Source organism: Protopterus annectens, chromosome 1.part0 (genome assembly GCF_019279795.1).
Source record: "Protopterus annectens isolate FY-2018-M chromosome 1.part0, PAN1.0, whole genome shotgun sequence".
Lineage (NCBI taxonomy): Eukaryota > Metazoa > Chordata > Ceratodontiformes > Protopteridae > Protopterus > Protopterus annectens.
Window position 1 is genome coordinate 344,256,678 of NC_056725.1, and position 14,491 is coordinate 344,271,168.

Below are 14,491 nucleotides of genomic sequence, written 5' to 3' on the forward strand. Positions count from 1 at the left end.
AAAGCATGGGGAGTCTCTGTGACAAGAATCTATCCCTCCAGCATGTTCTATTTATTGTTGTGGCAAGGTTTAGCTCATTAGAGCACGTGGTTCGCAGTGACTTGGATTTCTTTAGGTGGAGCATGTCTGTCAGTTCTGAGTTGGACATGGCTTTGTAAGTCAGGCAGAGATCACCTCTGAGTAAGCGATATGCCACTGAGTACAGCCGGAGTTTTTTCAGTTGGGCTGCATAGGACATATGTTTGAGGCCAGTAATCTTCTTGGTGAGGTACTTTTGTGGTCTTTCCAACTGTTGGAAGTGTCTTGTGAGGTACATCCCAAATGGGGCATCGTACTCTATGATGGGTCTGATGAGTGACATGTAGAGGGGCACTATAATCTCTTTATTTTTAGATATGAACCCTTTAGTAATTAGATGGGCCACATAGAAGGATTTCCTAACTACTTTGGCAATATGATTGTCAAAGGAGAGATTACTATCTACCTGGGTCCCCAGATATCTTATTACCTCTTCTGTATTAAGGGGACTGCCACCTATGTGGTAATTTGTGGGTGTTTTGTTTTTCCCAAATGGGATGACTATGCAATTTTTAGCATTTAGCTTGAGGCCATGAGTTTGACACCAGGTGTCCATCTCAGGCTCTTTTGAAGGATGCCTGTGTCAGCCGGAGAGTCAGTTATGGCTCCCAGTTTGCAGTCATTGGTGAACTTGGTTAGCCATAGTCCTCCTGTGTCTGCCTGTACTTCTGAGAAGTATATGCTAAACAGTAGGGGTCCCAGGACTGAGCCTTGTAGGACACCACTTGTGACTGGTTTAGAGTCAGACCTGGAGCCGCTATTCTTACCGTGTGAGTTCTGTCTGTAAGCCAGTTTGCAACCCATCTCATGATGTAGGAGTTTATGCTCAGGCTGATGAGTTTTTCTGTAATACCTGAGTGGGGAATGGTGTTGAAAGCCTTGGTGAGGTCAAGGTAGGCTGTGTGAACTACCTTTCCCTCATCTATGGCCTTGGTGACTGTCTCAAAGAAGTCAACCAGGTTTAGTAGGCATGATCTGCCTTTAACAAAGCTGAACTGGGTCAGGTCAAGTGTTTGGAGGTTCCCAATGTCTTTGTTAATGAGTTCCATGATGATGCACTCCCTAGCCTTGCAGACCAGGCTAGTCAGGCTTATGGGGTGATAGTTACCAGGGTCAGTTGTGGAAGCTCCTTTGTGGAGTAGAATAACCGTTGCTGTGCGCCATTCTATGGGCATGTAGCCTGTGGAGAGGCTGAGGTTGAACAGCATGTTTAGGTGGGGGGTTAGTTCATTCTGTAGTTCATGCAAGACACAGCCTGGGACATTATCTGGACCCATTGACGCTGTGTTTTTGGTTTTTGAAATGGCTGATTTCACCTGTGCGTCTGTGATTTCTAGGATACTACACTTTTCTGGTATTGTTGTGGGCCCTTTTGGGGGTGAGGGGGGGGGGTGAAGTTTGCACTGAATTTATCTGCCAGGATGTTGGCAATATCAGTAGGTTCAGTATATTTTGTGCTATTTTGCACTAGTTCAGTGCATATCTGCAAGTTGCCACTTAGATTCTTAACATAGCGAAAGAAGGCTTTGTGGTTATCTTTTGAATCCTTGGCTATTTTTCTTTCGAAGTTAGCCTTGCATGATTTTATGAGAGACCTTAGTTTCTTACTGATACTGATCAGGGATGTCTTTCCTTCTTCAGCTTTGCCTTTATGGCAGAGATCCACCAGACTGGTTTCCTTCTCTTGGAGGAGTGAGTCTTGGTTTTGCTTGGGATGGCATGATCCATGCAACCTTGTAGGTGCTCATAGAGTGCATTTGTAAAGGTTTCTGCATCTTGGGCAGCATTATCCTTTAGTGTGGGAGCTTTAAACATACCGCCTCTGTCTTAAGTAAGGTGAAGTTTGCTTTAGAAAAGTTTTTTACTGCAGTTTCCTTATTTGAGGGTGGTGATGGGCTGTGGACATCCATAGTGATTAGTTTATGGCTTGATCTAACCAGTGATGGGTTGATCTCCGGTGTGGAACACCTGTCGCCCATGTTGGTGATGACCAGGTCCAATATGTTTTCACCTCTGGTAGGGGAGTTTACTAGCTGATTCAGGAGGTTTGAGTTGATGAATTTCAGGAAGCGCTGGGCCTAGGAGTTTGTACTCAAATAGTTTTCCCAGTTAATAGTAGGGTAATTGAAATCACCTAATATCAGGGTGTTCAGTAGGACCTTCAGGTTTTCCAGTGTCTCCAGAAAGGTGGAGTGGTGGTCCTGGGTCATGGAGGGTGATCTGTAGCAGGCCACAATTTGCATTGCAGATTTGCCCGATGTTAGTTGCACATGGATGATCTCAGAGGTATCATGCTGCGCCACTAACCTGGAGGTGTAGGTATCCTTGATGAAGATGGATACACCCCCCCTTTTGTGTTTCTGCCTGTGTTCTGTGGCCAAAACATGTGGTATGAGTTGTAGCCCGATAGCGCTGGGGTGCATTTTGGAGCCTTGAACCAGGTTTCAGTTACTGCACAGATGTCGACATTCTCCATACTGAGGAGTGCTTTGAGCGAGTGCATTTTGAGATTTAAACTCCTGGCATTGAGTAGCATAACCCTCAGTTTTTTGTTAATTGTGCTGTTTAAAGAGGTGGGTTTGACTTTTGAGCCTTGTCTAAAAAAGGCACTATGGGGCCAGCAATAGCTTTGGCCAGTATTTGAAAGCCTAGGAGTGACAGGTGCAAGCCATCTCTTGTGAAGCAACGCAGCTGGTTGAGCATGTTGTCCCAGGCTGACAGACACTGGATCCCTTCTGAATGACACCAGAAGCTTAGCCAATTGTTGAAATTGATCATTTTTTCTTTATACTGAGGTATTCTTGGTGAGGGCAGGATGCTACTCAGGGTCAGGGTCATAACAGCCTGGACTGCATGATCAGAGAGCTCTTCCATGTCTCTTTTCATGTAGTCCAGCGAGGTACGTCTCAGGTCATTCACACCAACATGAACAATGACAGAGTCATATTTGTATTTGTTCTGGAGTGACCTGAGTGCTTGTGTTATGTGGTGGATTCTGGTTCCCAACAGGCAGCTAACAGTAACCTTCTGCTTGTCCAGCCTAGTGAGTGGGACGTCAGTGTGCCTGACTATAGAGTCACCTATTATTAGTGTGTTAGGTATGTTATTTCGCCTTAAGGGCTGTGATTGTGCAGCACACTGATTTTGTGTTTTATGTGTTGTCTGGTTTGTGACATGAGGTGCAGGTTGTTTGGATGTCTGCTTTGGAGGTCTCTTAAGATTTTGCAGGTTTTTATTTAGAGCCCCCGAGTATGATTTTGTGTATTTATGTGTATTTTTTGCCAGTACTGGTTTAGTAGGTCTATGTGTGGCTGGAGGTGTGGTGCAAGTGTTAACCTTCTCCTCTTGACTGTCTGTTCCAGTCTTCAGTGGAGACAGCTTAGCCTCCAGTTTGGCTGTATAATTGCATCTCTTGCATATGTTAGTGTTTTGTGGTAGGAGGAGAGGGTTGTCTGTGTACATGAGGCAGTTGTAACATTGCCTCAGGATACCCAGATTCACCAGCTGGACTGGAGAGTACACCTGAAATCGCCCTTTGGTCATGCCTGAATAGTAGGGTGAGCTGCTTAGTCGCTTGGTTGGTGAGGGGTGAATAAAGAACCTTACCTTGCTGGGCAATCAAGTGTCAGGGTATATTAGTGCTTGCTATTAGGTCTGAGCAAGTGCTGGGCTGTAGGATGCTTTCTGAGTGCTTAGGTTGAGAGTTAGACTAGTTTCAAGGGAAATACCGAAGAGGAGATTTAGTGGAGCCAGGAATAATTTAACCATAGCTAGCCGGCGCTGCCGGGCACGCAAAACCGTGCAAATGCAGTTTTTATAGCAGGGAAATGAAAGAGATAGAAATTAGCCCAAAATGGCCAATAAACTACTAACTTCTGGGCTGGAACCACTCCTCCAGGGACAGGTAAGCTGCTCAAAGCTCCCCTCTCTCACAGGTGAACAGAGAAACTTCCTTCTATCCAAGTAAGGTATGGGCAACTCAGAAACTTGTAACACAGTCCTGAATTCAGCACTAGCCTGAAAAATGGGCTATACTAGCTTAGAATGGTGAGAAACAAGGAATTTTTTTTTTTAAATGATAAGGCAAAAACAGCAAAAAATACACTTAAAACAGCTTTAAATGACTACAAACAATCAGAAAAGTCTATCGCACTTTAGTGTGTAGCCTACAGCAGTTAAATTATTTAAACAAAAAACGACTTTTTAAAAGTGCAGGCAGTCAAATAAGTACAATATGTGAAAATAAAACAAGCTTTTAAATTACAATAAATGCTGGAAAATTGGTGTTTAGGCAGAAAACAGTTAAGTACAGCAAGGGAGTACAGAAAACTGATATTTAATCACTCCAAAGTCTCTCTTCTAAGCTAGAAGGCTTGCATCAGTTTACTACTGTTTTATTTAATGTTATATAACTCTTTAGAGGTTTTTCTCCCCAGGCCTCCACTGAAAATGGACATTTAATACCTAGTCGGACTTTCCTGAAAAGCAAATATAAATAAGTAAAAAAAAAAACTTTTCATAAAAGTGCATAGAAACATGGAGTTCCTGTGATAAAAAAGGCCCAGAAATGAAGGCATTTGTACTCTTGAATAAGAAAAACACTGGACTGTAAAAACATAATACCAACTTACAAAGAAAGCATATGTTTAAGCCTAATATGGGCTTTTCCAGCTATACAACAGTTATATATTACAAACATTATTACGTAATGTCTTGCACAATTAAACTGCTGGGATTGAAAACAACATGGGCTTGCACATCCAGTGCCATTTCGATGTAAGGACAAGATTTAGCAAAGACAGGCTCTCTATACTCATGATTATTGCTAGTCAACACCTTCCTCTTATGACGTTCTTGTTTTTAAAGGATGTAAAAACATCCGTGAGCATCCGTAAACAATGAAAACATCAACAGGGTTTGACAATACAAGATGAGGATCAGGGCACTCAGATGTCCTTGATTTTCTAGAAACTCCCTGATTTTTGCCTCACATTTTTGGTCTACTCCTTGTGGGTTTCCAGTAAATTATTGAGGATTGCAGTCACTAAATAATGACAGACATCTATGTCCCAAGCTCCACATCCTTTAGAAAATGCATGCTATTGCAAAACATGTTGCTCTAGCAACTTTCAAAGTATGGAAGAACAATATGCAAACATCTCTCCTTAATTGTGGACCTTTGTCCCTCATTAATTTTGCCTTTTCCCTGATTCTTGTCCTAAGAGGTTGAGATAGCAACTTTCAAAGTATGGAAGAACAATATGCAAACATCTCTCCTTAATTGTGGACCTTTGTCCCTCATTAATTTTGCCTTTTCCCTGATTCTTGTCCTAAGAGGTTGAGAGGTAAGGGTATGATTATTTGTACCATGAATGTTGACTGAAATGAGTAAGACAAGTCCACAAGTGAACTTCAAAAGCTCATGAGTGAAGGTTGAGGAAGCTATGATGCTGACCAGTGGATGGGTGCAGAGCTTGCACTGTTGAAAGTGTTGTACCTCAATGTGGTGACACAGTGATTATTGAGTTAGAAGATGCAACTCTGTTTACTTGCCAAACTACAACAGAATCTGCACCTACAATCATGGGTTTTGGATAATAAACAAGATATGCAGTCACAGACTGAAATGCAGAAGGTATCTTCCTCTGTAAGGCTAATGGGCTCATACTCTGCAATAAGGTGAACAGCACAGCGATTCCTAAAGACCTTGGAGTTCACCCACTGCTTCTCCACATTAAGAAGAGTCAGCTGAGGCAATGAGAATGCACCTTGGAAACCTCCCACTTATCTGACAGAGACTAGTAAGAGGAGGTCATAGGGCATGTTAGAAAGAACATATCTCTCAGCTTATCTGGGACTAGCGAATAATCCAGCAGAATGAGCTCAGACTTTTGCACTAGCAAGAAAGCCTGGTCTGTTCTGCTCAGCTTACTACCCAGTCAACCATCACAAGGAAGCAGTTTAGAAGAATGGAAGGATGGATGAGTGAATGGACGGAAGGATTCTTTTTTTTCATAGAGCCAGTGGAGTGAATGTCTTTAAATGCCAAATTAGTATATTTGGTAGAGAACAGGGGTCCACCCACCCTCCAAATCAAGGAAAGCAAAGATGTGCTTAACATGGCTTTCTGTTTTGTTCATAGTTTGTCACTTTTATTCCTTGTGGTTTAAGATGGATGCTGCAGGTATGAAGATGGAATGCAGACTGTTTGCAAACATTTGCTTTATAAATGTCTTAAATTAGCTTTGGTTTGATTCTAAGCTGAGCAGACACTGCAGGAAATATGGGATGATACTTTTCAGTAAGCTAACCCCTTTAGTACATCTGGTGTACCAGAAACTGCTATGGGCAACCTTGTCAGCAAAGACAGCAGTAACTTCAATGTGGCACTCTACCCATTAAATAAAACCGACCACGTTATTGCGAGGAAGCTGCTGAAAATGCCTGCTTTATTTCTAAATACTTTATTCTGCCTTTGCTGTTTAGCTGTAGCTTTTAGAAGTTTTAATCACTTTGAAAGAAAAAAAAGTGGACAATCTTTTCTCTCTTATTTGGCAGGGGTCATTTAAAGCATAATACGTTTAGTTGAGTTACTTTAATTAATACCCTTACCCAGCTTACTCAGTCTTTATTTTTACTTGTAGTTTATGCAGATTTAGATGTTATTGTCTATTTAAATGTATTCAGATATCTTTCTTACTATATTGTGTATCTTTGAAAAAAAAATGAAAATCAATACATGAATTGCATTGGTTAAGTGAATGCTTAAAATCAATGCAACTTCTAGAAAAAACAGAAAACTTGTCTTCCACGGCACATGTTCCATGATCAATATCTGTTTGCTTCAATATAAGGAAATAAGAGACAAATGATGAGTTATAATAACTAAAAAATGAAGGAAAACATATTTAGTGAGAGATATGCCATGCTTCCTAAGTCACAGTCCAGAGGGCTGTAACAAATATGTAGTTTATTCCTTATTTAAATCCTCCTTGACTGCTGTTCACCAAAGACTACGAGGAAATTTTACTGTCGAGCAAATTTTGGTTAAAATGCACTTCCCTGCCTGTAATTAGAAATTTAACTTGGATATGTTTTATCCAGCAGTTTCAAGGACTCATTATTGTTGATTTATTGAGCATGCTATTCAATACAATGTTTAATGTTCTGCAGCCACGTGTCACATTACTTATTCTCATATATGGCATTCGTGTGTAGTATAAATCAGAAAACATGTTCATAGGTTCATAGGTTCATAGGTTCATACTAGGCTATCTGCCGCCGGGGCATTTACAGCCTAGCCCATAGTTTTGTTTGTGCCACACCCCGAGTCTTTGGGTGATGAATCTATCCCTCCAGCCGTCCTATTAAATAGCCGTGTCGAGGTTTTTAAGTCTCCCTTTGTAGCTCTCTGGGATCTAGATTTTTTTTTGAAGCATATTCATCAAATCTGGGGGTTTGCTGCAAGTGACTTTAGCTACATGGGTGTCGAATGACAGACTACTATCAACCTGGGTCCCCCAGGTCCTGATAAACTTCTTCTGTGCTTGTGGATTTGCACCCTATTTGGTAGCTAGGGGGTAACTTTTTTTTTCCGGGGGTATGACTATGCATTTTTGGCATTTAACTTACTTGGCCATGGCTCGGCACCAGTTATTTGTGATGTATGGGTTAACATTTAAGCTGATGAGCTCATCAATGGCTTTGGTGACTTAAGGCTTGTCAAGCTAATGGGCGGTAATTTCCAGGGGTGGTGGGAGGCACGCCTTTGAAGTGGGACCACAGTTTGCAGTTGCAGCCACTCCTGGGTACCTAAGAGGAGGGAAGACTATGATTAAGCTAGCTGTAGCTGTGGGTGGGTTTAGTCCTCTGTTAGGAGGACACACACACACACACGGGACACCAGGTCCATGGATGCTGCTTTTTTTTTTTTGAGAGAGAGGGAGTCTCTGGGGGCTTGGAGATGTGCTGGGGGCTTGGGCTGTATAGATATCTCTCCTTTTGGGGGGGAGGGGGGGATGTTGTAATAACATTGGTAAATAATACTTTTATTGCCAACACACAGCATTTATTTAAAGAATACATTACATTCTACTTTAATACTTTTAAGGTCATACTTCTTAACTGTCCAGATTTTTGGAAAATGTCCAGCTTTTTGCCTCATATTTTTGGTATTTTCCTCATAAAATGTGAATTTTTCTGGATTGAGGATTGCAGTCACTAATCAATGATAGACACTTGAGTTTCACACTGTATATACCCTTTGGAAAATGCATGCTAATGCAACACATGTTATTCAATCAACTTCCTAGGTTTATAAGAGCAATATATAGAAATTGACCCTGTTTTGTGGGTTTGACACTCCTGTTATTTTTGGCTTTGTCGAGATTTTTCCACTAAGATGTTGAGATGTATGTTTAAGCTAAGGTTCTATTGACTGAAAAAAGCTAGGTTCTATCATGTTGACTCATTTAATGCTTTTGCAACATTAACATGTATATTTCAATACAAAATTACTGTCCAAGGTGTGTAACAAAATGCTTATAAGGTACTCTGACATTCTCTTTTTATACATTGTTTGTTTTAATTTCTGTCTCTGTAGCATGTGTTCTACTGACAGCCACATACATACCTCACATTCTCCAGAGAATGGAGTCAGAGACAAAACCATGAAAACCAAGGTCATCTGGCCAATATCAGGGGCACCTAAGGCATAAATTAACAGTCTACTGCAAACATTCAAGTCCCGGGAGCTTGGAGATGACTGTCTTGAAGCCAAGGATATGGCTATCTTGTTGCTCACCCAGGTTGCCACTAGCATTTAAAGTCGACTACTTTTTTGGGCAAGGTGTGTCAGCTCCACTCTCTCAGCATGGTTGCCACACCTCACCTGAACACAGTAGATGAGCTTGAGTGAGTGAAGTTTGGCAGCCGAGGGGAAGAAGGTGGATGGTGTGACAGCAGAAGCTAGGGATATAGGCAATAATCAGGGGTGGGCCACTTAGGTTTAATGAGTAAGGGAGCTGGTAGTGAGTTTAGGGTTAGGAAGCAGGAGAGGAGTTTAGAATAATGAAATCAGTAGTTTCAACATATTTTAGTGGACAAAGAAAAACATGAATTTTGAGTTATATGTCAAGAAAGCCAAAGCTCTGTCAAAAAAAAAAAAAAAAACAAAAGCAGCCACAATGATATTCAGCAGTGCATAACAAAAGGCAATGAAAAATGCATGTCCTATCTCTTGAGACATCAGTGGCAACTAGATTTATTCTGAGACAGTCAGTTCTGCTGTGATGAACCAATCCTTATGCAGTAGTAAGAAAAATAGAAGAAGCCAAACTAGATCTCAAACATAGAAAAGGGAAACAGACCTTTACATTAGTGTAATTTGTTAGTAAATTAGCAGAATCAAATGATTGTGATAGAAGGCAAGATAAGTTGATTCTCACATGCACAACTGGCTATAAATCATTGAATAACACAACCTCTTTGAAACTGCCTTACATTGTCTCATGCCTTATAAAAACTTGATTTCCTACAGTTAGTTATGTCTTCTATCACAGCATTTCACTGCTTTCTACAAATATTTAATTTACAGAACAGAAAATTACATGCAAAGGCTAATCACGCTATACTTTTTTTTATAATGAAAATGCCTAATTGAATAAGTTACAGCTGTGAACGTACACATCTTGTTATTTTACAATATGGTTTATAATGCCAGATTTGTTTCAGTTCACTTAAGACATATTTAGTACAAATAAAATCTTCTCAGTTTAGACCCGAGTGAAATGACTTTTCAAAGAATCCTCATGGAAGCAGTTACAGCTATACCGAATGATAAAGGTGAAATCTTGCTTCTAGTTACTCTTAGGTGCATCTTATCCTTCCCTACAGGAACTGATGTTTTCAGTGTAACACAGTGAAAAAGAACACTTTCAAAACAAAGACAGAGTTGTACAATATGAGCATGCCCTCAGTCACTCAGCTACTTGGAACAGATTTTACATAACTAACAAATCACTTAATGGGTTTTGCACGGTCAAGCCTGTGATAATGCAAGCTGTTCTACTCCTATTAAAACTGTCTGGTGTCTGAAGTAAGAGGGCTGAAAGAGTTCATAAACTCACCCTGTGTCATAGCAGAGATCAAACTAATTATTGCAACTTTAAAACTATAGAGAAATAATTGCATTAAAGGCAAGCATGGATAAAATGGACATTAATGAGCAGGTTTGTTTTAAATTATTAATACTACTACTACTACTACTACTAATAATAATAAAAATACACATGATAAACAGTTTTCAGGGCAAAGAAACATGCAATTCTTTGCATTATATCCACTCTCACTTCAAGTTAACAGAGAACTCGTTCCTTTAAAATGGTCTGTTAAGATGGCTTCATCATACTGTAAGTTTAAACATAACACATGTTTACAATGATACTTAGTTTTGAAACATGAGTCTTTAAAAAAAGTGTTGGAGTATCAGAGTGGCTGTTTGTCTGTGTACCAACACAGTACTTTGACCATGCAGCTCAGCTGTAATGTTCCCTGATCGGTGACAACCTGAGGAGTGAAACTCATTGTGGTACCAATATGGGGTAAATAGGACAGTTGCCCTAGGAACAGGCTATTAAGGGGCATGATTTGCAGGTGCCAATGGTGTGCGAGTGCAGTACTGGTGTTAATTTATGAAGCCACAATAATTTTAAGGCTTCCCAAATGAAAGTCAATACTGTATTTATGTTTAAAGCTAAAGCCCATAGTGCATGTCAGCTTGTCACTGCTGGAAGTAGCAAGCAGCATTGATTCCAGGAGGGTTCTAGCCTGGGGAACTGCACAGGACACCAAGTGATCTAGCTATACTTCTGGTGAAATTAATAGAATTTAAGCCTAAGATTTCAGTGATCACCTGTCCTAGACAAACTTACAATCCAAAACTAAGAGCTTGGGGAGTCTAGAGAATGAATTGTTGCTCTATTGCAAAAAAATAAAAAATTCCAAGTTATGGGAGGTTCCCAAATGGAAAAAAGTTAGCTGCCATGTAATCTGATCAGCTGTCTCTCTACAGTCTTTCTTGATTGTGGGGAGCCAGAACTGGGAGTTTGGGGCTATCAGTATGCAAATTCAGACGAATTAATTAATTCTACAAATTAAGTTTTGATCTAAAATATATATTTCAAAGTCAAACCCTAATATGAAAAGGGAAGACATTCTATGATTTTGGGAGTCTATTTTCTCCATAGAAAAGTATTGTCTCTAGTAGTTGGTCCAGAGCACGAGTAGTTAACAGCCACTAGTCAAAGACAAATCAACAAATGAATATAGACAGTGAAGGTACACGAATTAGGTGTGTACAGCTGTTCCTCATTGGCTTACAAATGGGTCTCGTAGCCTGTGGAAACTCAAACTGAAATTCAAATGTTGAAATTACAAGCATCTATTAATTAGTTGACTTCAGGGTGACTTTAAGAACAGAAACATTACTATGTCCTGGAAAACTACTCACCCTTTAAAGTAAACTTATCTCTATTTAATCTCTGCTATCATGTAATATTATTTATTTGTCTTCAAAAAGTTATACTAACTGTGTGATATACCCTCTGCAGGTGCTATAGGGTTCTATTATATTTACTCTCTCTGTTTCTGCTAAACTAATTCTAATGAACTACATTGGTTTGTGCCATTTCATGGTGGAAGATATGAGTTCAAAAAAGAAAGAAAGGGATGGATAGTAAAGTTAAATGAAACTGAGACTGAGGAGGTTAAATAAAACTGAAAAAATAACAGGGAGTGTTAAATTAATGCATTTTCTTTACTCCCACAAGCATAGAGCAGAGCTGCCAAATCGGAATAGTCAAAGTGTTCTAATGTGGAATTGATGGTAATCCTTTTACAAATAAAGGATTTTGAAATAATTTTGAAAGTTAAAAGAAACCAGATCAACAAGGACTAGTGGGATCCATCCTATAATTGTTAGACAACTGTCTGAAGGAGCAATACTAGCTCTTGCTTACCCTTTCTAGCAACTCTTGCTGGATGTTAAGGCAACTACAAATCAGAAACAGATTGACTTCTGAAAGAGTTGATGGTGCCATTTACTTCTACTTGAGTTTTATGATGTACAAATCAGGAGCTACTCATGGTTCAACTGGTGTGTCATGAGAATCCAGGTTTTCAGTCATTTGCCTTTCAGTCTCCCCACCTGTGAAACGTACGACTTCAATGGGTTTCAGAGTGTCCATCTTTATTTGGCTTCCAATGATCACTTAGAATGCATCTTTTTTGAGATTGCCTTTCAAAGGGTAAGATGAGTTTTCATGATTTGTGATTATTATTTTTGATTGTATAATGTTAATGTTTTATGCCATTTGAACCTGTGTTATTTATTTTAGTTGTGTATCCATGTTTTGTTGATACTCTCCTAAATAACGCTGGAGTTGAAGTTGATGTGCTTCAGTGATATCACCAGCAGGACAATAAGGCAGAGAAGGGTAGCTACTGATCTAACAGATGAATTGAGTGGTGTGGATTATCATGAAATAACTCCTGAAGTAGGGAGTAAGCAAAACTTGACCCTTCCACCATGATCAGATGTGGCCTACTGCACAACTTACCGAAGTATGTTTTTTTCATTAAAGTTGTAGATTTGTCCTTGTTCCAAGATGTGGTTAGTCCTTAGTGATTCTAATAAGCATAAGGTTTCATTGGAGTCACTTTTCTGCATGTGGATTATAGAGGTAAGCCACAAAAGTAATTTATTAGTTGAAAGTCAAATATTTCTTTCATTCTAGGTCACATTCAATTATTTCTGTTTTGTCAAATTGCTAACATTCAGGTAGCACATTAAAGAATAATTTTGTGCATGCAGTGTGTAGCCAGTAAGGCAGAAGTTATAGAATAACCACATTTTATTGACTGATTTATTTATTTTTTGCAAATTAAATGAAGGGGAAAATAAAATGTAAGGTTCATTTTTAAAGTATAACTTCACGTTAAACCTGATATGCATTTCATAAAAATTTATAAATACATAGCACACCAGTTAATATGCCATCTAACGGTGACATTATATCCTCCATCATTTTTTGAAAGATATATTTAGAGTCATACTTAGAAGAATACAGTTAATGAAAACAATGCAGTACAAAAAACCTGTGATTGTCTTATTTTTCCTAAAAAGGTAGTGATTTAAAATAACGTTTAATCCATCTCTGTATGAGTACCCAGAATATAAATCAAGTATTTCTTCTTTCTTGCACTGCATTCTTTAAAATATTCTCCTTTAGGTAGAATCACATGTTGTTTGCCAATCACTGATATCTTTCTTAACGTATTAAAAACACTTTTTGTAAATTTTGTTTTATAACAGGTAACTTGTAATTCTTTTAATTTTGACTTGTTATACTCACAAAAAAAGCTTTCTATGTGCAGATGATTAAATATACAATGTGACCCGAAGTACAGATTAATAAATCTATTTTTATCTTTTTCCTATGGTTACTGATAGTGGAAAACATTTTATTTTTTTCCACAAACACAGCCAACCATAAAAGCTGAACCCATACTTCTGTTCCTCTTCAATTCCACCCCAACAAGTTAATGTGCAAGGCTGGTACAGTTTCTAAAAACTATACAAATAAGAGAGAACTTGAACTACCCAATCATCTTGTTGAAATACTGACCTCAGCCTTTTAAATAACAATGCAATAAACCACTTTTATGTGTATATTTTATGAGACCTGTCATTAAACTATAGTAGTACCATTCTCTCAGTTTCCTTATTATTATTAATGACATTTTCCACAACTGTCATGTCTAAAATGTTGATGTATAACATTGTGCAAAAAAAAAAAAAAAAAAAAAGGAAAAAACTCCAAATGGAATGGTGCTTTAGTGGTACTACAATGTGTCGTTGGAATGGTGCTTTAGTGGTACTACAATGTGTCATTGGAATGGTGCTTTAGTGGTACTGCAATGTGTCATTGGAATGGTGCTTTAGTGGTACTACAATGTGTCATTGGAATGGTGCTTTAGTGGCACTACAATGTGTCATTGGAATGCTGCTTTAGTGGTACTACAATGTGTCATTGGGATGGTGCTTTAGTGGTATTACAACGTGTTGTTGGAATGGTGCTTTAGTGGTACTACAACGTGTCGTTGGAATGGTGCTTCAGTAGTATTACTGGTGAAAATGGTGCATAATGCATGCCTTGACCTGGATAAGGCATTTGAAACAGTACTTGACATGGGCATTGTTAACAAAATCATGGAATTAGGCATAACCCACTATGTAACATGCTGCATAGCCAGCTGGCTCATAGATAAGACCCAAGAAGTTAGGAATGGGAGTCCACCTCCACTACAATGCCTGTCATCAGGAGACTCCCACAGCTCTCTGTGCTGTGTCCAT